This window comes from Salmo trutta, chromosome 35 (genome assembly GCF_901001165.1).
Source record: "Salmo trutta chromosome 35, fSalTru1.1, whole genome shotgun sequence".
NCBI classification, from domain to species: domain Eukaryota; kingdom Metazoa; phylum Chordata; class Actinopteri; order Salmoniformes; family Salmonidae; genus Salmo; species Salmo trutta.
Genome location: NC_042991.1, coordinates 10390296 through 10411916, shown reverse-complemented (window position 1 = coordinate 10411916; position 21621 = coordinate 10390296). Strand labels below are relative to the sequence as shown.

The following is a 21621-nucleotide window of genomic DNA, read 5'->3' as shown; positions in this document are numbered from 1 at the left end:
TGGGCTGAGCGGGAACTGTGCTTCCGCAGAGGTAGGGAGGCGAGCAGGCCAGAGGTGGATGAACGCAGTGCCTTTCTTTGGGTGTAGGGACTGTTCAGAGCCTGAAGTTACGGAGGTGCCGTTGCGCAATACCATCTGAGTAGGGGCAGAGTGAGTAGTGTTGGAGGAGAGCGAGAGGGAAAAGGATACAAGGTAGTGGTCGGAGACTTGGAGGGGAGTTGCAGTGAGATTAGTAGAAGAACAGTATCTAGTAAAGATGAGGTCAAGCGTATTGCCTGCCTTGTGAGTAGGGGGGACGGTGAGAGGGTGAGGTCAAAAGAGGAGAGGATTGGAAAGAAGGAGGCAGAGAGAAATTAGTCAAAGTTAGACGTAGGGAGGTTAAAGTCACCTAGAATTGTGAGGGGTGAGCCATCCTCAGGAAAGGAACTTATCAAGGCGTCAAGCTCATTGATGAACTCTCCAAGGGAACCTGGAGGGCAAAAAATGATAAGGATGTGAAGCTTGAATGGGCTAGTGACTGTGACAGCATGGAATTCAAAGGAGGAGATAGACAGATGGGTCAGGGGAGAAAGAGAGAAAGTCCACTTGGGAGAGATGAGGATTCCAGTGCCACCACCCCGCTGACCAAATGCTCTCGGGGTATGCGAGAACACGTCGTCAGACGAGGAGAGAGCAGTAGGAGTAGCAGTGTATTCTGTGGTAATCCATGTTTCCATCAGCGCCAAGAAGTCGAGGGACTGGAGGGTAGCATAGGCTGAGATTAACTCTGCCTTGTTGGCTGCAGACCGGCAGTTCCAGAGGCTGCCGGAGACCTGGAATTCCATGTGGGTCGCGCGCGCTGGGACCACCAGGTTAGAGTGGCAGCGGCCATGCGGTGTGAAGCGTTTGTGTGGCCTGTGCAGAGAGGAGAGAACAGGGATAGACAGACACATAGTTGACAGGCTACAGGAGAGGCTACGCTAATGCAAAGGAGATTGGAATGAAAATTAACTAAACAACTGGGGAAGCGAGAGAGCAGGGCCTCCCTCACTAACCATTCACTGAAACACTCAAATAAACTTTTCCAACTTCCACTTTAGGAATTATAATTGATGTAAACTACAGTGGTTCAATGTTTCCAGGAATAGGCTCAAACTTAGTTTATTCAACTAGATAACTTGGTACAGTATTCTTCCGTGAAACTCACCCAGTGCACCGTATCCTATTGTTGTTTTGTATTATGAATAAACAAATAAAAAATTATTATTATTATTATTACTGGTATTTTATTTGTAAATCAGTTAACTACAGCTAGATAAGCACTTTATCGCCCTCTACTGTGCAGGCTGTCAGATGCAGCAATCTCTTTTGTCATAGTCCGAGTGCTTTTACCAACGATGTATGTAAACCCTGGACAGCAGATGCTATGTATTGGCCATATGGCCCTCCCTGGAAGGAGCAGTCCATGGAAATGAATGGAATTAGACAGTATTTCAATTGAATGTTTCAAGAACAAAATTACATGTATTTAAGTTGTGAGGACAGCAATATTAGCGCTCGAAAAAAAAGTTTTTCAAATGTTTTAATTTGTAATCGTTTATGTCTAGCTCACATGCCATAATTTGAAAGTATGCAGTAAGGTGTCTGTAACAGAATAAATTAATAAATGCATTTGTATAGCTTCCGAAATATGTTTTACACTTGAAGAGGAATAACAAGATGGCTGCGCAGCGGCTTCAACACAGAATAAACGTGTCAAATTAGAAATTGCCATCCAGGGTTTATACACATCGTTAGTTTGTACCAAAGATTATGACAACTAACACCCTTTAATCTGTGTTTGTACGGTGTAGGCTACTTTTAAAGCCTTTACATAGTGCTTACTTTATTAATGCTGCTCTAGATTTAATTACAGATGAAGAAGCATACAAAATAAGTAAATGAAATGTATGTATGATTTTCCTTTGCTCAAAAGAGGTATGCATGGTCTACAAGCAGGGCAGTTTTAATACCTCTCACTTTGTAACATGATAGATGTGCTTTTATGGGCAGCTGGCTGCCTCCTTCAATACTTGCTAAGCCTAATGCCATAATAGTTTAGGGTTTGGAGGGGGTTTTACAGTACCTCCTGCGCTGTGCCATGTGCCACCGGTAAAGTCTTGTCAGAGGCTGTCGTGCTTAATATGATGCCCCTGCTACATACCCCTTAGTTTACATAGTTTAAATGATGAAATCGACTGTTTATGGATGTATTGTTTTATCTTGTGGGCATACTCCGTGTAACAGTACAACCACAACTGCTCAGTACACCGTGTACTTTTTATGGCCACACGGTGTAGCACTTCACCGCTCCAGTTTGTCCAAGGTTCAGCAACTCCCACTCCCAGAATGCTTCAGTATGCTTGCCTAGCCTTCTCCAACAATGCAGCTTAATGTAAAATTGATCGTGCACACAGGGGGATCTAGCGAGCTCGCTACGCGTACATGGTTACATTAAACACCGAGCATGCCATTTTGTTATCAACTCGCATAACGTGACATATATTTTGAAGCCTTTCGAAGGTTTTATTTGGAGACATTTTGGAGCTTCATACCGGGTGAGTAGCAAGCTAACTAGCTAGCTAAACTAACATTCGTCTGCTAGCAAGTAAATGCCTGTTGTGGCTAGCTGGTTTATTGGTCAGATGAGACATGGTCCCCCTTTGCCTTTTCTCCAATCCCCTTATCTTGTTGTACTCTTAACTATTCAGTAATGAACTTAGCCATTCCGCCTCGAGTATTTCGCTATTAAAAGCCAGCGTTGTGTTTGAGTCGGTCGTTCTTAGTACCCTCGCGAGCGTGTTTGCTTTGATCTCTGACCGACACGACACGCACATCAACCCAGCAGTAAGTCATTAGCTAGCGATACTTTTTAATTTAGTTTTATTTGACTAGGCAAGTCAGTTAAGAACAAATTCTTATTTACAAGTACGGCCTACACCGGCCAAACCTGGACGACGCTGGGCCAGTTGTCCGCTGATACAGCCTGGATTCGAACCAGGGTGTCTATTGACGCTTCAAGCACTGGGATGCAGTGCCTTAGACCGCTGCGCCACTCGGGATCCCATGTAGTGTACAGACATTACATGATTAAGGTGACCAACCAGTACTTGGTGTCAGTGTTACAGGCAAGTAAAATGTTTATTGCAGCTAACTAGTAAGCTAGCAGGTTACCTAGTCAATGCAACTAGCGAGTCTTTTTTCCATTTGATTTGCATGCTGCAATGAAGTTGGCTTGCCACGACACTTAACCAATTCAGTGCCATTGGCATGGAGTGAATCATGGTACGAAGAAGGGTGACACCACACCAACAACAAGGACTTGGGACAAGGCTGTTATGTTGTTATGTTGTTCTGTTACTGTAAGCCTCAGTAGAGGTCCCCAGAAAAGCTACTACTTAGTGATAGTGGTACTAAATAGAGTTAATTGCAAACCTCAGGTTTCCTTAACACTATAGTTTTTTGGATTTCATATGTTAGCTATATTGATATTTTACATGCATGGGTTACCAACTAGGGTCATTTTGACCCCAATAAGAAACTATTGGAAAAAGAAACAATCATAGCAAAACATCATTAGACATGTAAATAATGTCTTCTGCAATAAAATAACCAAAACAGACTGTTATTTGAGGAAAATTACACTTAATTTGTATATTCTGTAAAAGGGGCGGTACATCAAATGTATATATAGTTCATTTTATTGACAGTGTTTCATCCATTGATCCTAAGAGAAAATGATAGAGAATATGGCTTAGTTGCCTTTATTTATTTACCCCACAGCTAGTATTAGCATCACTGCTATTGAAACAATGGGAGTGGTAGGGCCTATGGCAAGATGCTTCAAAAAGCATGCCCAAAAACCAAATGTTATGTGGTCCTCTGTTGCTCAGTTTTTAGAGCATCGCACTAAAAGGATAGTGGGTTGGAGTCCCGGAACCACCAATACTTAAAATGTATGCTCACATGACTGTAAGTCTCTTTTGGAAAAAAGTGTTTGCTAAATGATGTGTGTGTGTGTGTGTGTGTTATACACACACACACACACACACACACACAGTGCCTTCGGAAAGTATTCAGACCCCTTGACAATTTCCACAGCCTACCGTTGAATATGTACTTACCCAGTATGCGACAGAGCCAAGAGTGTGCAAAGCTGGCATCAAGGCAAAGGGTGGCTACTTGAAGAATCTCAAATATAAAACATATTTTGATTTGTTAAACATTTACATTACATTTAAGTCATTTAGCAGACGCTCTTATCCAGAGCGACTTACAAATTGGTGCATTCACCTTATGATATCCAGTGGAACAACCACTTTACAATAGTGCATCTAAATCTTTTAAGGGGGGGGTTAGAAGGATTATTTTATCCTATCCCAGGTATTCCTTAAAGAGGTGGGGTTTCGGGTGTCTCCGGAAGGTGGTGATTGACACTTTTTTTGGTTACTACATGATTCCATATGTGTTATTTCATGGTTTTGATGTCTTCACTATTATTCTGTAATGTAGAAAATAGTAAAAATAAAGAAAAACCCTTGAATGAGTAGGTGTTCTAAAACTTATGACCGGTAGAGTATGTGTGTGTGTGTGTGTGTGTATAGATATAGGTGTGTGTGTGTGTGTGTGTGTGTGTGTGTGTGTGTATAGATGTATACATACATACATACATACATACATACATACATACATACACACACACTATCGTTCAAAAGTTTGGGGTCACTTGTAAATGTCCTTGTTTTTGTAAGAAAAGCACATTTATTGTCCATTAAAATAACATCAAATTGATCAGAAATACAGTGTAGACATTGTTAATGTTGTAAATTACTATTGCAGCTAGAAACAGATTATTTTTAATGGAATATCTACATAGGCGTATAGAGTCCCATTATCAGCAACCATCACTCCTGTGTTCCAATGGCACGGTGTGTTAGCTAATCCAAGTTTATCATTTTAGAAGGCTAATTGATCATTAGAAAACCCTTTTGCAATTATGTTAGCAGAGCTGAAAACTGTTGTTATGATAAAGAAGCAAATAAACTGGCCTTGAGTATCTGGAGCATTCGCATTTGTGGGTTTGATTACAGGCTCAAAATGGCCAGAAATAAAACTTTTTTCAGAAACTCGTCAATCTATTCTTGTTCTGAGAAATGAAGGCTATTCCATGCGAGACATTGCCAAGAAACTGAAGATCTCGTACAATGCTGTGTACTCCTCTCTTCACAGAACAGCGCAAACTGGCTCTAACCAGAATAGAAAGAGGAGCGGGAGGCCCCGGTACACAACTGAGCAAGAGGACAACTACAGTGTCTAGTTTGAGAAACAGACGCCTCACAATTCCTCAACTGTCAGCTTAATAAAATAGTACCCGCATAACACCAGTCTCAATGTCAACAGTGAAGAGGTGACTCAGGGATGCTGGCATCTAGGCAGAGTTCCTTTACCCATCTTTATCTTTTATTTTTATTGGCCAGTCTGCAATATGGCTTTTTCTTTGCAACTCTGCCTAGAAGGCCAGCATCCCGGAGTCGCCTCTCCACTGTTGACGTTGAGACTGATGTTTTGCGGTTACTATTTAATGAAGCTATTTAATAACCCCAAGAAGTTCTAGAAAACGGTTAAAGACCTGGAGAATAAACCCTCCTCACAGCTACCCATGTCCCTTAATGTCGATGTTGTTACTGACGAGCACATTGCTGAGCTCTCTAATCACCACTTCATTAAGTCACGATTCCTATTTGACTCTGCCATGCCTCCTTACCCGTCCAACATTTCCTCATCTCCCAGTCCTTCTAATGTGTCTATCCCCGATGCTCTTCCGTCTTTCCCCCTGCAGTCTGAGGTGCCAAAGGAGCTCCTTACACTTGACCCCAAAAAAGCATCTGGGTCAGATGGTTTAGACCCTTTCTTCTTTAAGGTTTCTGCCCCTATCATCGCCAACCCTATCTCTGACCTTTTTAACCTGTCTCTCCTCTCTGGGGAGGTTCGCATTGCTTGGAAGGCAGCTGCAGTGCACCCTTTATTTAACCTCTATGGGCAAGCGTCCCACCTACTCAACAGCCAGTGTAATCCTGTGGCGCGATATTCAAATACCTTAGAAATGCTATTACTTCAATTTCTCAAACATATGACTATTTTACACCATTTTAAAGACAAGACTCTCGTTAATCTAACCACACTGTCCGATTTCAAAAAGGCTTTACAACGAAAGCAAAACATTAGATTATGTCAGCAGAGTACCCAGCCAGAAATAATCAGACACCCATTTTTCAAGCTAGCATATAATGTCACATAAACCCAAACCACAGCTAAATGCAGCACTAACCTTTGATGATCTTCATCAGATGACACACCTAGGACATTATGTTATACAATACATGCATGTTTTGTTCAATCAAGTTCATATTTATATCAAAAACCAGCTTTTTACATTAGCATGTGACTAGCATTCCCACCGAACACTTCCGGTGAATTTACTAAATTACTCACGATAAACGTTCACAAAAAACATAAATTATTTTAAGAATTATAGATACAGAGCTCCTATATGCACTCACTATGGCCGATTTTAAAATAGCTTTTCGGTGAAAGCACATTTTGCAATATTCTAAGTAGATAGCCCGGCATCACAGGGCTAGCTATTTAGACACCCACCAAGTTTAGCCCTCACCAAAGTCAGATTTACTATAAGAAAAATGTTATTACCTTTGCTGTTCTTCATCAGAATGCACTCCCAGGACTTCTACTTCAATAACAAATGTTGGTTTGGTCCCAAATAATCCATAGTTATATCCAAATAGCAGCGTTTTGTTCGTGCGTTCAAGACACTATCCGAAGGGTAAATAAGGGTTGCGCGCCCGACGCGTTTCGTGACAAAAAAATTCTAAATATTCCATTACCGTACTTTGAAGCATTTCAACCGCTGTTTAAAATCAATTTTTATGCCATTTTTCTCATGAAAAAGCGATAATATTCCGCCCGGGAGTGGTTGTTTTCGTTCAAAGAGAGAGAAAGTAAACATAGAGTCGACTCGGGCATGCGCCTCCAGTATCATTGTTCTCAGATCGACCACTTACAAAATGCGCAAATGTTTTTCAGCCATGGCCTGCAAAGCCACCATTCAGCTTTTTGGCGCCTTCTGAGAGCCTATGGGAGCGTTAGAAAATGTCACGTCATGCCAGAGATCCCCTGTTTTGGTTAGAGATGATCAAGAAGGCCATGAAATGGTCAGAGAGAGCGCTTCCTGTTTGGAATCTTCTCAGGTTTTGGCCTGCCAAATGAGTTCTGTTATACTCACAGACACCATTCAAACAGTTTTAGAAACTTTAGGGTGTTTTGTATCCAAATCAAACAATTATATGCATATTCTAGTTACTGGGCAGGAGTAGTAACCAGATTAAATCGGGTACGTTTTTTATCCGGCCGTGCAAATACTGCCCCCTAGCCCCAACAGGTTAAAGGGGGGGATCAAGCTGATCCTAACTGTTGTAGGCCAAATTCTATTTTGCTCTGTTTATCAAGTGTAGGAAAAACTTGTCAATAATCAACTGACTGGCTTAATTGACATCTATAGTATTCTCTCGGGTACGCAATCTGGTTTCCGCTCAGGTTATGGATGTGTCACTGCAGCCTTAAAGGTCATAAATGATGTCACCATTTCCCCTGATTCTAAGCAATGTTGTGCTGCTATTTTTATTGACTTGGCCAAATCTTTTGATACGGTAGACTACTCCATTCTTGTGGGCTGACGAAGGAGTATTGGTGTCTCTGAGGGGTCTTTGACCTGGTTTGCTAACTACCTCAAAGAGTGCAGTGTATAAAGTCAGAACATCTGCTCTCTCAGCCAATACCTGTCACCAAGTGAGTACCCCAAGGCTCGATCCTAGGTCCCACGCTCTTCTCAATTTACATGAACGACATAGCTCAAGCAGTAAGAAGCTCTCATCCATTTATATGCAGATGATTGTATTATTCTCAGCTGGCCCCTCCTCGGATTTTGTTTAACGCTCTACAACAAAGCTTTCTTAGTGTCCAACAAGCTTTCTAAGCCCTTAACCTTGTTCTGAACACCAAAACAAAGGTCATGTGGATTTGTAAGAAGAATGTCCCTCTCCCCACCGGTATGATTACTACCTATGAGATTTTAGAGCTTGAGGTAGTCACCTCATACAAGTACTTGTGAGTATGGCTAGATGGTACACTGTCCTTCTCTCAGCACATATCAAAGCTGCAGTCTAAGGTTAAATCTAGACTTGGTTTCCTCTATTGCAATCACTTCTCTTTCACCCCTGCTGCCAAACTAACCCTGATTCAACTGAACAACCTACCCATGCTAGACTACGGAGACTTAATTTCATAGATCGGCAGATAAGGTTGCCCTCGAGAGGCTAGATGTTCTTTACCATTCGGCCATCAGATTTGCCACCAATGCTCTTTATAGGACTCATCACTGCACTCTATACTCCTCTGTAAACTGGTCATCCCTATATACCTGTTGCAAGATTGATGCTTATTTATAAAACCCTCTTAGCCTCACTCCCCCCTATCTGAGATATATACTGCAGCCCGCATCCTCCACATACAACACCCGTTCTCCCGGTCACATTTTGTTAAAGCTCCCCAAAGCGCACACATCCCTGGGTCGCTCCTCTTTTCAGTTCGCGGCAGCTAGTGAACGAGCTGCAAAAACTGGACCGTTTTATCTCCATCTCTTCATTCAAAGACTCAATCATGGACCGTCTTACTGACAGTTGTGGCTGCTTCGTGTGATATATTGTTGTCTCTACCTTCTTTCCCTTTGTGCCGTTGTCTGTGCCCAATAATGTTTGTACCATATTTTGTTCTGCTGCCATGTTGTGTTGCTGCCATGTTGTGTTGCTGCCATGCTGTGTTTTCATGTGTTGCTGCCATGCTGTGTTGTCGTCTTAGGTCTATCTTTATGTAGTGTAGTGGTGTCTCTTGTTGTGATGTTTTATCCTATATTTTTTATTTTATCCCAGCCCCTGTCCCTGCAGGAGGCCTTTTTGTATATAAGAATTTGTTCTTAACTGACTTGCCTAGTTAAATAAAGGTATAAAAAAAATAAAAAAAGAGAAGATTCAATGTAGCCAAAGATTCTAGGGTCCCCTAGGAAACACTTATTAACACTTTGGTTCCTGTCACAATAACTCCTGGCATTTTCATTCGTTGTCATGTCAAACAACACTTCAAAGTGCCCACTGATTCCAACAGTTCACCGAAGTGTTTAGCTCTTCATCGCAAGTCAAATCGCAATTGCAACATTTGGTTAAAAATAAGGCCCATATTGTTTGCCCATATCGTGCAAACCTACGTGGCAGTGTGTAAATGACCACACATGCGTGCAGGAAAATGCTGAAAATAATGTTATGTGGACGTTTAATTGAACAGTATAAAACAATCAGAATGGAGAAAGACCCATTGAAATCACTTAGAATGTGTGTGTTGCCACTCTAGGGTCATGCACTACTCATAAAGCAATGTAGAATATTTATTATTCAAAAAGATAAAATACCATGTTTTTTTTTTTAAATACTGTGATGTGATATTTTGGTCATATCACCCAGCCCTATGTGGCTGCGCCTACTTTACTCAGGACTTTTTGACTGATCAAGAAGACTGATCAAGAAGTGAATAAACAAACCGAGTTTGGGAAACCCTGAGTTGTTGAAGATCTATCATTCAGGCCATGTGCTTCATTCATGATGAGAATATTGTTAGCTAGATAAATTAGAGCGCGTGACTAAAACCATTCCGGCAAGCATTTTCCTGCATTGCCGTTTTCAGTCACCAGCGCACGCCATTTACAGTTGAAATATATAGCCAATACATTTTGAATTCGATAACAGTGTAGTTTACATTGATTTCAGTAAGAAAACATTTTCATAATGAACAGCTAGCGTGTGCTAGTACATTATGTGATAACAAGCCAGAGATGGAGAAAATGATTTCTTTACATGACCTTTGACTGTTGTAAAGCAGTGTAGTGAATCTTCTCAATACAAAGTGGTGACATTATGAACTTCATGTTACAGGATTTCAATGCATAGTTTGATCTTGTGGAAAGTTTCAGATTGACTTTGAAACAGTTTAATTAATTCAGCCGCCTTGGTTATTAGTGTGCTTGTGGTGCTTCAGCCCAAACACTTCTGCATTCTTATCCACTGCCATCGATCTTTAAGTTGTACCTAAGGTAACCTAATCAACTGTTTCGTATTTACTTGTGTATTATTTATAGAGGATATAGTTGCTTTTTAGTGGTTATCATGTCAACCACAAATAACATGTAATTAAATAATATACATTTTCATATTAAGGAATCATGATTTAGAGTATCTGTTAGTCCATCAGAGCACAATTTGTGAAAAAAAGTATGTTTTTCATTCCACCTCAAAAAAAAAAATGCAATACAAAGTATGTGGACACCTGCTCGTCAAACATCTCATTCCAAAATCATGAGCATTAATATGGAGTTGGTCCCCCACTTTGCTGCAATAACAGCCTCCACTCTTCTGGGAAGGCTTTCCACTAGATGTTGGAACATTGCTGCGGGGACTTGCTTCCATTCAGCAACAAGCATTAGTGAGGTCGGGCATTGATCTTGGGCCATTTAAGCCTGGCTCGCAATCGGTGTTCCAATTCATCCCAAAGATGTTGGATGGGGTTGAGGTCAGGGCTCTGTGCAGGCCAGTCAAGTTCTTCCACACCGATCTTGACAAACCATTTCTGTATTGACCTCCCTTGGTGCACTGGGGGCATTGTCATACTTAAACAGGAAAGGGTCTTACCCATGTTGGAAGCACAGAATCTTCTAGAATGTCATTGTATGCTGTAGTGTTAAGATTTCCCTTCACTGAAACTAAGGGGCTTAGCCCAAACCATGAAAAACAGCCTCAGACCATTATTCCTCCTCCACCAAACTTTACAGTTGGCACTATACATTGGGGCAGGTAGTGTTCTCCTGGCATCTGCCAAACCCAGATTTGTCCGTCAGACAGCCAGATGGTGAAGCGTGATTCATCACTTCAGTGAACGCGTTTCCGCTGCTCCAGAGTCCCGTTGCTTTACAACACTCCAGCCGACGCTTGGCATTGCACATGGTGATCTTAGGCATGTCTACGACTACTTGGCAATGGAAACCCATTTCATGAAGCTCCTGTGAGAGAATGGATGCAGCTGCTCCGTTTGATCCATTGCTCAGGCGTCTATGTGCGTGGGGAATTACTTCATTTTTTGAATGTGCAAGCGATGTCTACTGGTGCCAGTTTAATGACAATAAATGAGCAAATAAGCCAGAGGTGTTTCCTTTTGCAGTGTCTGCTCGACTTTCTCCCGACAGCGCTGAGAGGGTGCAGAAGTTTGGCCGTGTTTGTCGATGAATGTTGGTGTTGCAGGGCGGGCTCTAAAGCCTGACTCATCAACATCTGTTTTATTTTCTCTCTCTCTGTCAGAGGGGAAAAGGTATTTATACGGGCCAAGCGCCACTTCTGAAGTTCGGTTCATTGCATTTCAGAGAATATGCAGAGTAGTCCACTGTGTAGGTAGAGAACATGAAGGGATCAGAGGCAGATTAAATCAGCATGGAGAGTAAAGGCATCGCACTGTGATAAAATGTTGGTATGTGAGAGGGAGGGAGAGAGGTGGCAGAATTCATGTGCTCTTGGCATAGACGGTGGATAGCAGAGGAACACGCATGTTAAATCCTGGCCCTGCTTCACTATCGGGATTACTTAGCTAATCCATCCTCTCCCAAGCTCCAATTTTCCCGAGCCCCGTTTGCCCTATTTTTTTCCCCCCCAGAGGATCCCGATGGCAATCCCACCCCCACACAATGTAAACATATGTGTTGTTAAGATGAAAGCAGTTAAAAATAAATAGCTAGCCTAGCACGGGCCAAGGGTAAATATTTGAATGGAAGCCCAGTCAGTGTGTTGTGTTAGTGGTGGCAGAACATAACGTCCTGTGAATAGGCTGTCAATGAACAGGACGTGGTCTACGTGGGTCCTTTTCAGACCAAATTGCTAGTGCCATGGCCCTCTGTTTTCTGGCCTCTGGGCTCTTGAAAGCTATTGGCTAGATGCTGTTGGAATGGTGCTTGCTTGTTACTGGAATGGATCAATGGCGGTCTCCAACGCCAGATATTCACTGTTGCTCTTTCATTGACGTACAAAATGCATACAAGTGAAATGTAGCCAGAGGTGAAATGCCTTGTGAATGTTTCCGTTAACTGTTAAGATTGGTGTGCCGTCTCCATTGGGGCGGTATACCGAAGTAAATCCCCCATGGTCGGGGCTAATCACCCTGGCTCCTCTCCCACAATCCAAGAGAGTCTGGAGAATGGGGGGGGGGCTGGCAGCTGTTGGCAGGGCTTATCTCCATCTGTGATGGGCTAAGCTAGCTTCCTAGGCTGGGATAGAGCGAGAGAGAGAGGCTCTCAGGAGGCCCTGGAAACCAGGACTGCCACCGCTGCTGTGGCCAGATTACAAGAGGTAGGATTTATTTATTTAGAACTGGCTTGCTGTGTGCAAGTGTTAGGCTAATTCGGCAGATTTTTTACACCGCTGTTTCCATTGGGTTGCTTCTAATCTCTGTTTATCTTGCTTAAAGGGATATTTGGGATTTTGACAATGAGGGCCTTTATCTACTTTCACAGAGTCAGGTGAACAGTGCGCTATCTGCTAGTAGATACCCATAGACTGCCAGTCATTGTGCTAACGCTAGTTAGTATTGGCTCACGAAACTACCTTGAACGTCCTTCATATTGGACAAGGAGACATAAAAATGGTATCCACAAGTTCATCTGTAGAAAAAGGGCATCATTGCCAAAATCTTGAAGTATCCCTTTAATTTAGTCAGCTGCATGATCAACTTTCTGTGTTCATATTTGTTAGAAATGGAGAGTTCTTGCACAAACTCCGCCCTCCCAAAAGGAAACTGTAGCACTGTACAGTTATATTGACTAAGCTTGAGTCATTACACTGACAATGTTTGGCAGGTAGACTTTAATATGCTGTGGCGTTAACATTCAGAGCACCTGTTATTTTTCTGTGTGTTTGCCTGTTCGTTATTGCGCTGCTTGACAGATCCTGTCTGTGGGTTAAACTGGTCTCTGTTCTCTGCCTGGCACAAGGTCCTGCTGACTGACTGCAGTGCTGTCTGTCTGTGTGCCATGGATGGCTGATCTGGCCTGTGCTGCTTCCTCTGCAGCTCGCTACTTAGTTTCTCCATTAGCACAGACAGCCAGCGTCTCCTGTTGTGCCCTCTGCCCTGGGGCACTTCACTGCAGCGCCTCGCCTCGGATGGCTGCAACTCGCACCGCTGCGGATGTCAGTCCTGACCAGAGAAGGGGAGAGGTGTCCGTGTGCGTGCGTCTGACACTCCAAGAGAGAGCGTCAGCCGCAGGGAATTTGAAATGGAATCAATCACCGAAGCCAGCCGCCTCCACTCTAGAATACAAAAAGGAACTTGTTTTTTCCCCTCAAATTCTTCTCTCACTTCCCTTGAATGACCTGTTGTAATGCTGTGACGCTAAGCCGTCGCAGTGCTTGTGGGGTGTAATGTCTGGCTTCGCGTTGCTGGAGACGATGCTTGATTACAGCCCGGTTGACTAATTAAGGTTGCCCTGCCCTTCAAATACCAAAGCGAGCGCTGGTCCTCAGCTCATGATTAAATGGGCGCCAATCCATCCTCATCAAGAACTGCGTCAGAGTCCTACGCACTGTTTGATCTGCTGCCTAAAGTGTAAAAAAGAAAAAGAGTAGAAATGTGCATTTTAGGGGGCATTCAATGACATAAGAAAAATAGCGTTGAGCTTTATAGCCAATACACTTATGCAAAAGACTCCCGGTCAGAGAATAAGTAAGTGAGCAAAGGCTGTGATTGGAAAGACCTGGAAAGGGAATTAATGCATTTCATTTGGAGCCCATGGTCATTCTCCTCCCGGTAGATTTACAGCCGATATCAGGAGGGGCCTGCACTACCCCATCTGTATCAGATGTTTCCCATGATTCAAAATCATTTGAATGTAGCTGCCTGCGAGGCTAACTGGGAATAAAGCAAGGAGCTTTAAATGTAGGTGTTTTTCAGTTTGTTCGTGTCATAAGTATTTTAGGGAAATGGGCTGTTTTTCTGGTCAGTGCTTCTGCATTTACTGCGGTTTCACCTCGCTCGCTCACGCACGTGCTTGTAATGTATTGCTTGCAGACATTTTTGCTGCAGTATTTCATTCATAACAATAGATGTTTGCTCTGCTGCTCCATAACGCTGTCCGTGTACAGAACCGGACTTTGACATGTAGGCTACTCTAGTGTCTACTAACTTAATTTCACCCCACTCCCTCCTCTATCTAGCCAAATTAGGCTGGCACATAGGATTTAACGAGTGCCGTGAGGCCTTTGTCTGTAATTTGATTGCGCTAATGAAAGGGTCAAACGGCAATAACTCACAGCCCTTTAGTTTGTAAATCCCCTGTGAAGATGGATTCTCATCCTGACGATGGGTGCACCAATGCGTCACACGGGCCATGCGTCGCCTAGTTTTCTAATACCAGGCATATAGTGCACGGCTTTCAAAATCCTGACAATGCTGAGCCTCTCACATTAAAATGACTGTCTATCTTGTCGTTTTTTGTTGTTGTCTTGCCAACGTAGTGGTGCGCAGACTAAACGATGTGGCGCGGACGGACAGACGGACAGACAGGGTCACACTCAACGTTCTTCGCTTGGTTGTATGAGGAGTATGTCTCGAAAACGAAACCCGATCATTTTTGTTGTTGTCACGAGACAGACCGTGCCAAACAAGGATAGAGCTTGTCAGTGAAATAGCTGGCCACACTTGATGTGTGTGCACTGATTTTCATTGAGAAACCCAGTTGTTGGGGAGACACGGGCAGCCTGTTCTGCAGAGGGAGTTCAAGGTAAATAAATTCCAATCAAAATGGGTAGATAGCCTGCACACTTACTTTTGTTAAATATTTACTTGGCTGGACATAGTCTTTCTCAACATGTTAAATTATGCATCATGGCTTTTGCTTCTGTTCTTGTCCACAGGACTACACTCAAACAACAGCTCTTTATAGTCTCTCATATTTGGAGAGCTGGCTTGGAGGCACCCAGGCCCATCTGTCAGTGGAACACACCGTTTTTATAAACATTTTAGTCATTTAACAGACAATCTTATGCAGAGCGACTTACATGCTTTTTCGTACTGGTCCCCCCGTGGGAATTTAACCCACAACCCTGGCGATGCAAGCGCCATGCTCTACCAATTGAGCCACACGGGACCTATACCTGCACACACAGTGGTGGAGAGCATTCCAATTACCAATGTATGTACACCACCACAGACACGGTCTGATCACAATCCAGCTCATTGTTAGTTATTGGTGCTGAGTTATCTGATTTTAATGAGGAGTCCTAGAAGAAGGTTCTCTGTGTCTCTCTTCCTCTCTGTGGGTCCACTGTAACTCAGCTAGAGACAGGCCCTCAGGGCAGTCAGCTGGCTGCAGATGAGGCATGAGCCATGGCTGAAACAGCTGCTGCTCTCCACTCCCTCCCACAGCCCTCTCACCTTGCTCCAAAGCTACCTTCCTCCTTCCTCATTCTTCTCCTCAGAGAATACTCCCCTTGCCGTGAAGTTTGTGATTTCAGTTGGTAGTTTACTGAAGCACAAAGGGAGGGACCCTATTAGGAAATCAGACATGCGCAGGCACATTTCTCAGATACTGTTCTCACTCCGTACTCGCTTAGTGCTCACACAGTGTCTGCGTCCCAAACGGCACCCTGTTCCCTGAATAGCGCACGGCCCGGTCAAAAGTGGTGCGCGATGTAGGGGACAGGGTGCCATTTGGGACGCAGAGAGTGTCATCTGCTGGGATCATCTGTTCAATAGCAGAGCACCTCCAGAGGCCTGTGCCAGTTGCTGCCTCAGCAAGCAGCAAACTCAGACATTCTGTGCAAAGTCTTGTGCATTCTGATTCTGGATCCCTAAGTCCCTCGTGCTGTTCATGACTGGCGTATATCTGCTCAACGATGATGCCCCCTCGAGGTATACCGAGGCCCCCTGTCCTCAATGGTCAGCCAGCTTTAACCATGTCATCTGAAGTATGCTTTGTGTGAATTCAAATAAAAATCCACCCAAAACCACTGAATTCCATTTACAGTGTTAAATAACTCTGAGAACAATATTTTTTTGTGAACAGATGTATTTTCAAACATGAAATGACCCAGGGAATCGACAGAACATCACTCAGATGTAGAAAAACAATAACATTCAACATGCGTGAACCTTTCCATTTAAGACCTATATAATAAGTTGTGCGTTGCGGAACTATAGGCTACTTTACAACACAGATGCAAGAACTGAACAATAACAGAAAAATCGAAGCGTCAGAGTGCGATCTCTGTACCCATCTGGAGGAGTGTACACACAGTACACTGGGCCTTATTAAAAATGCAGTCTGTGTGATCTCTCCTTCTGTCTGCCCACGGATTTTTCTCTCACTGTCTGTCTGTCTGGTTCTCTGTCAAATTCACATTAAAAATAACTTCGCAGGCCTCAGGTCTGTGCACTTATTTTTTTTTTTCTTCATTGGTGTTGCATAAACTTTTTCATTACTCACACTGACAACCGCAGACAAGCTACAAAATCTCTCTTCCTGCCATCCCCAAATCTAGTTGAGACAATGCCCCCGGTCTATTTGAGTCCACTCACATCTAATCTCTCTCTCGCTCTCTCTCTGGATGTGCCTGACTGCCAGCTCTGTCTCTGCCATCCTTCTCTCCTAGGGCTGAACGGTATTACGTATTTTACGATATACCGGTATTGATGCACGGACCAGTTTGGGTTTTTACTTTACCTTCTATAACGGTTTTTGAATGTTTGGTTTGTTAAATGTGATCCGCCGTGTGTAATGTCCATTTTTATAGTTTACTTTGCTTTAGTCATCTTTCTCCGCTCTCTCTCTCCATGCCGCTTTCCACACAGACCTTGCCTCGCCCCCTGTCACTCATGGAGTGCATTTGTCGTTCCTCGACCACGCGGTCAATGCAGCACATGCAACAATGTTGACGACGACGATGCTGTTTACAATTACACTGTTAGTTTGCTTCTTACATCTGCAAACAGCAAGTTTGTCATTTCTTAGCAAGTTGGGGCCAAATATTGTTAGCCGCTAATCACGAATACTAATCGCCAGCTAGCTAATACATGTACTGTCAGAGCAAACATAACTAGCTAAACAGCCTGATAATCCCTGTGATTGTGTAGACCTACATTCATGTTTTTTGTGCACTAGTATATTTTTTTTAAATCAAAGAGGAATACGCGAAACAAGAATGTTAGCTACATGAGGTAGCTAAGAGAGAACATTACATGTAGCCAAAGATTATATGGCCCCCTAAGAAGCACTTGTCGACACTTGGTTCCTACCTGTCACAATAACTCCTTGGCATTTTCATTTGTTGTCAAACACTATTCAAAGTGCCCGCTATTATATTATAACTATAGAATTAGAATAATCATTCTATTTTCATGATTCCAACTGTTCACCCATGTGTTTTGCTCTAAATCACAAGTCAAATCGCAATTGCAACATTTTGTTAAAAATAAGGCTTAGATTGTTTGCCCATATCGTGCAGCCCTAAGTGCCAGTGTGGAAATGATCTCAAATGAGTGCAGGAAATGCAGAAATTGAAAATGCTGAAATTTTTTGGGGGTTGAATTTGAACAGTATAAAACAATCAGAATGGAGAAAGACCCATTGAAATCACTTAGAATGTGTGTGTTGCCACTCTAGGGTCACGCACTTCTCATAAAGCAATGTAGAACTTTTATTATTCAAAAATATAAATTACTGTCAATTTTTTTTAATTTTTTTAAACCCTGATATGATATTTTGGCCAGAAGTGTCCTAGGACTCCCTCTCTTTCACTCACCCAGCCAATGTGCAGAGAGACTGTTCAAACATTTAGAGATGCACTTGTCGCTTGCCTAGCGAAATGATAGTGTGGGAACTGGGAAGTTTGTTCCTCTGACTGTGCTTCTTAAACTCTGTCTGGAGGGTTAGCCAGTCGTGGCTCAACTCGTCTCAACCTCCGAAACTAGAGCCACTGATGCTTGCCTTACTCACTTCTCTTAGGGCCATTTTGTATTTTTTGCCCAATTCCTCCTTTTTTTTTTATTAGCTTTCACTCAATCACACTTTTTTTTTATAGAACATCCAATTTGAACATTTAAACTAGAAGATTTTTCAGGAAAGCCATTCGATCTATTGGAAGACAGTCATTAGTTAGCATCATTGCTAATGGCTACACAAAGTGGTAGACACGCACACACACATACACACACAGACGGGCATTCCCGCGCCAATGCCTCTTCAGAAAAGATGAAGGGAAATATGTATCACTTATGCATTTTGCATTTTGTTGTCTTGTCATAATCTTGGGCAAATACATTTTCTAGTTTAATACATTTAGTTGATTACCTACTAAAGTTAGAACCATTTGGAATATTGTTGAATTCAATTTTAATAACTGGATTCTGTGATTCCGTCCGCATTCGCCGCATCACAGGTTTTATAGGGCCCTACGCTCTGACGAGCCCAGTCTACATCTGTCTGGTCTTCCTCTTTACCATAAAGATATAGGCCTAAAGCCTTCCAGCCTAACTAACTAGGCTTACATTTGGCCCTTTTCATGATTCTATGCTCAATTCTCCCTTTTTTACTCCCCTTTCCTCATGCCAACTTCATCATGTTGCCCTGTCATTGTCACCTGATGCACATTCTATAACTTAAAAAAGTTAGCTAGACATTAATAGCTCAAGAGTTCATAGCAGCCTCACTATACGGCCGAAATGAAATTAACTTTGAAATCGCAATTAGATTAGACAGCTCTGTTCCCCGGCTCTGAGCACCGACGTTCTGACTAACTCCTCGACTGGCTGCTCCTTTATCTGGGTCATCAGACTGTGCTTCTGCCTCTACCCCCTCCCGGGAGAACAGCCCGGGCCTCCTGATTTGATCATGTTGCAGAATTCTGAAATAGAGCTGAAATAATAGAGGTGGCCCAAGCCTTACATGTTCCTGTTGATGTAGCCGCTTTAAGGTGAAGACAAAGAAACCGTAACGTAATGCATGCCGCTGTAATACAATGCGTTCCGGGCTGCTTTTTACAGCCTCAGTCTGTACCTCCTTGTGGTTGTCTTTCTCCGAATGTGCAAGTGCAAACCGGCGCTGCCGTCGATTAGGAGCTGAACATAAAACTGCCTCGCAACGCCGATGATTAGATTATCATTGATTCTCACATAAGCGGTGTCTGGCATGATCAATACTGTGTGTGTGGATCAGTGTTTCCCCTGAAGTAATTTAGCTGTGGCGCTGTGCCACTGCAAATGAATTGCCACCACGCCCCAAAAAATATGGAACATTTAAGAAAACAATTCTGTCGAGGCGCACTTTAAAGATGCTAGAACATTCTACACATACTTTTTGTGACATAGAAGTGGTTTCTGTGAAAAGTACAGGCAGAGGGCTTGTTACCAGGGGTGGATTTCTATTTTACATGACCAAAAGTATGTGGACACCTGCTCATCGAACATCTCATTCCAAAATCATGGGCATTAATATTGAGTTTGCTGCTATAACAGCCTCCACTCTTCTGGGAAGGCTTTACACTAGATGTTAGACCATTGCTGCGAGGACTTGCTTCCATTAGGCCACAAGAGCATTAGTGAGGTCGCGTTGTGCTTGTCATTGTGAAAAAAGAAATGGCCTTCCCCAAACTGTTGCCATGATGTTGGAAGCACAGAATTGTCTAGAATGTCATTGTATGCTGTAGTGTTAAGATTTCCCTTCACTGAAACTAAGGGGCTTAGCCCGAACCATGAAAAACAGCCCCAGACCATTATTCCTCCTCCATCAAACTTTACAGTTAGCACTATACATTGGGGCAGGTAGCATTCTCCTGGCAGCTGCCAAACCCAGATTCGTCCGCCTGACTGCCAGATGGTGAAGCATGAATCATCATTCCAGAGAACGCGTTTCCACTGCTCCAGAGTCCCATGGTGGCGAGTTTTACACCACTCCAGCCAACACTTGTCATTGTGCATGGGGATCTTACATTTGTGTGCGGCTGCTCAGCCATGGAAACCCATTTCATGAGGCTCCCGACGAACAGTTCTTGTGTTGATGTTACTTCCAGTTCCAGTTTGGAACTTGGTAGTGAGTGTTGCAACCAAGGACAGACCGATCCCGTTCTGTGAGCTTGTGTGGCCTACCACTTTGCGGCTGAGCCGTTGTTGCTCCAATACGTTTCCACTTCACAATAACAGCACTTACAGTTGCCCAGGGCAGAAATTTAACAAACTGACTTGTTGGAAAGGTGGCATCCCATGACGGTGACACGTTAAGTCTCTGAGCTCTTCAGTAAGGTAATTCTACTGCCAATATTTGTCTATGGAGCTTGCATTCCTGTGTGCTCAATTTTATACACCTGTCCGCAACGGGTGTGGCTGAAATAGCCAAATCCACTAATTTGAAGGGGTGTTCACTTTTTGAATGTATAGTGTATCTTCTAACCTTTATTTAAGCAGGGAGTTAGCATTGAGACTAGGGGTGTGAAGGTTTAAACATTAAAACGTTTAAACAAAGTTGAGATCCTTAAAACGTTAAGAAAAATCCCTAACAGATTTTTTTTTTTCTCCACTTAATTAAAATCACAGTTCAGTTATCACCAAAAAATATTATGTACCATGTTATAGCCGATAGGCTCTAAAGGCCTGGGAAGTTGAGGCTACTTGGTGAATATACAAGACATTGCGACATTCAGATTACCAAAATGTATGAGTACCCTTCTGCCTTCTTCTGCAGTCTCCGGTCTGTTGCGGGTAGACTATCCTAGCAGCGTTTCCCGAACTTGGTCCTCGGGACCCCAAGGGGTGCACCTTTTAGTTTTTTGCCCTAACACCACAGCTGGTTCAAATGATCAAAGCTTGATGATTAGCATATTTTTTTAATCAGCTGTGTTGTAGTGCTTGGGCAAAAACCAAAATGTGCAATCCTTGGGGTCCCGAGGACTGAGTTAAGGAAACCCTAGCCTATTTGTGGCACTGATGTCTTCGGGCCAGTCTTGCAGGCACGGGTTAGCCTGCTCTTCATTTTTGCCTCATATGAAATTGCAGTAGGCTTCCGGTAGCCTGGATCGATTTACGCTTTTCAGACAATGGAATGTGGCTCCTTAAAAGTGCCTTGGCTATGGAATGTCTGTTAGGGTAGGCTACACTACGTTTTTTTTATGCCGACATGAAACCTTCGCTGGTGATATGAACAGACATTTTACTTGCCTGTAAAAGAATGCCTCGTCTGAACCGGGACTAAAATCCATCACTAGGCAACCAGAACTGTCAATCAAATAATCGTGAGCTGACGCATGCTGCCTGCGCGCAGACCACTCTCTCCTAAAAAAGTACTTTAAAGTTAGTTAAATACCGTGACTTACCAAGACATTTAGTATAAATAAACACATCTACCTAACACAGCATAAAAAACAACACTGCAGCACGTCAATCAGCAACGTTTATTGTTGT

At 43.1% G+C, this 21621-nt stretch overlaps 1 protein-coding gene across 1 annotated transcript in view; it reads left to right on the top strand.

Moving 5' to 3' along the window:
• Positions 1-2360: 2360 nt before the first annotated feature.
• The window catches only part of LOC115174599 (exostosin-like 3), a 41616-nt gene continuing 22355 nt past the window's right edge, over positions 2361-21621 (top strand). Inside the window, exon 1 of the mRNA XM_029733290.1 lies at positions 2361-2576. The gene's annotated coding sequence lies outside the window, so the exon portion shown is untranslated. The remainder of the gene's footprint in view (positions 2577-21621) is intronic.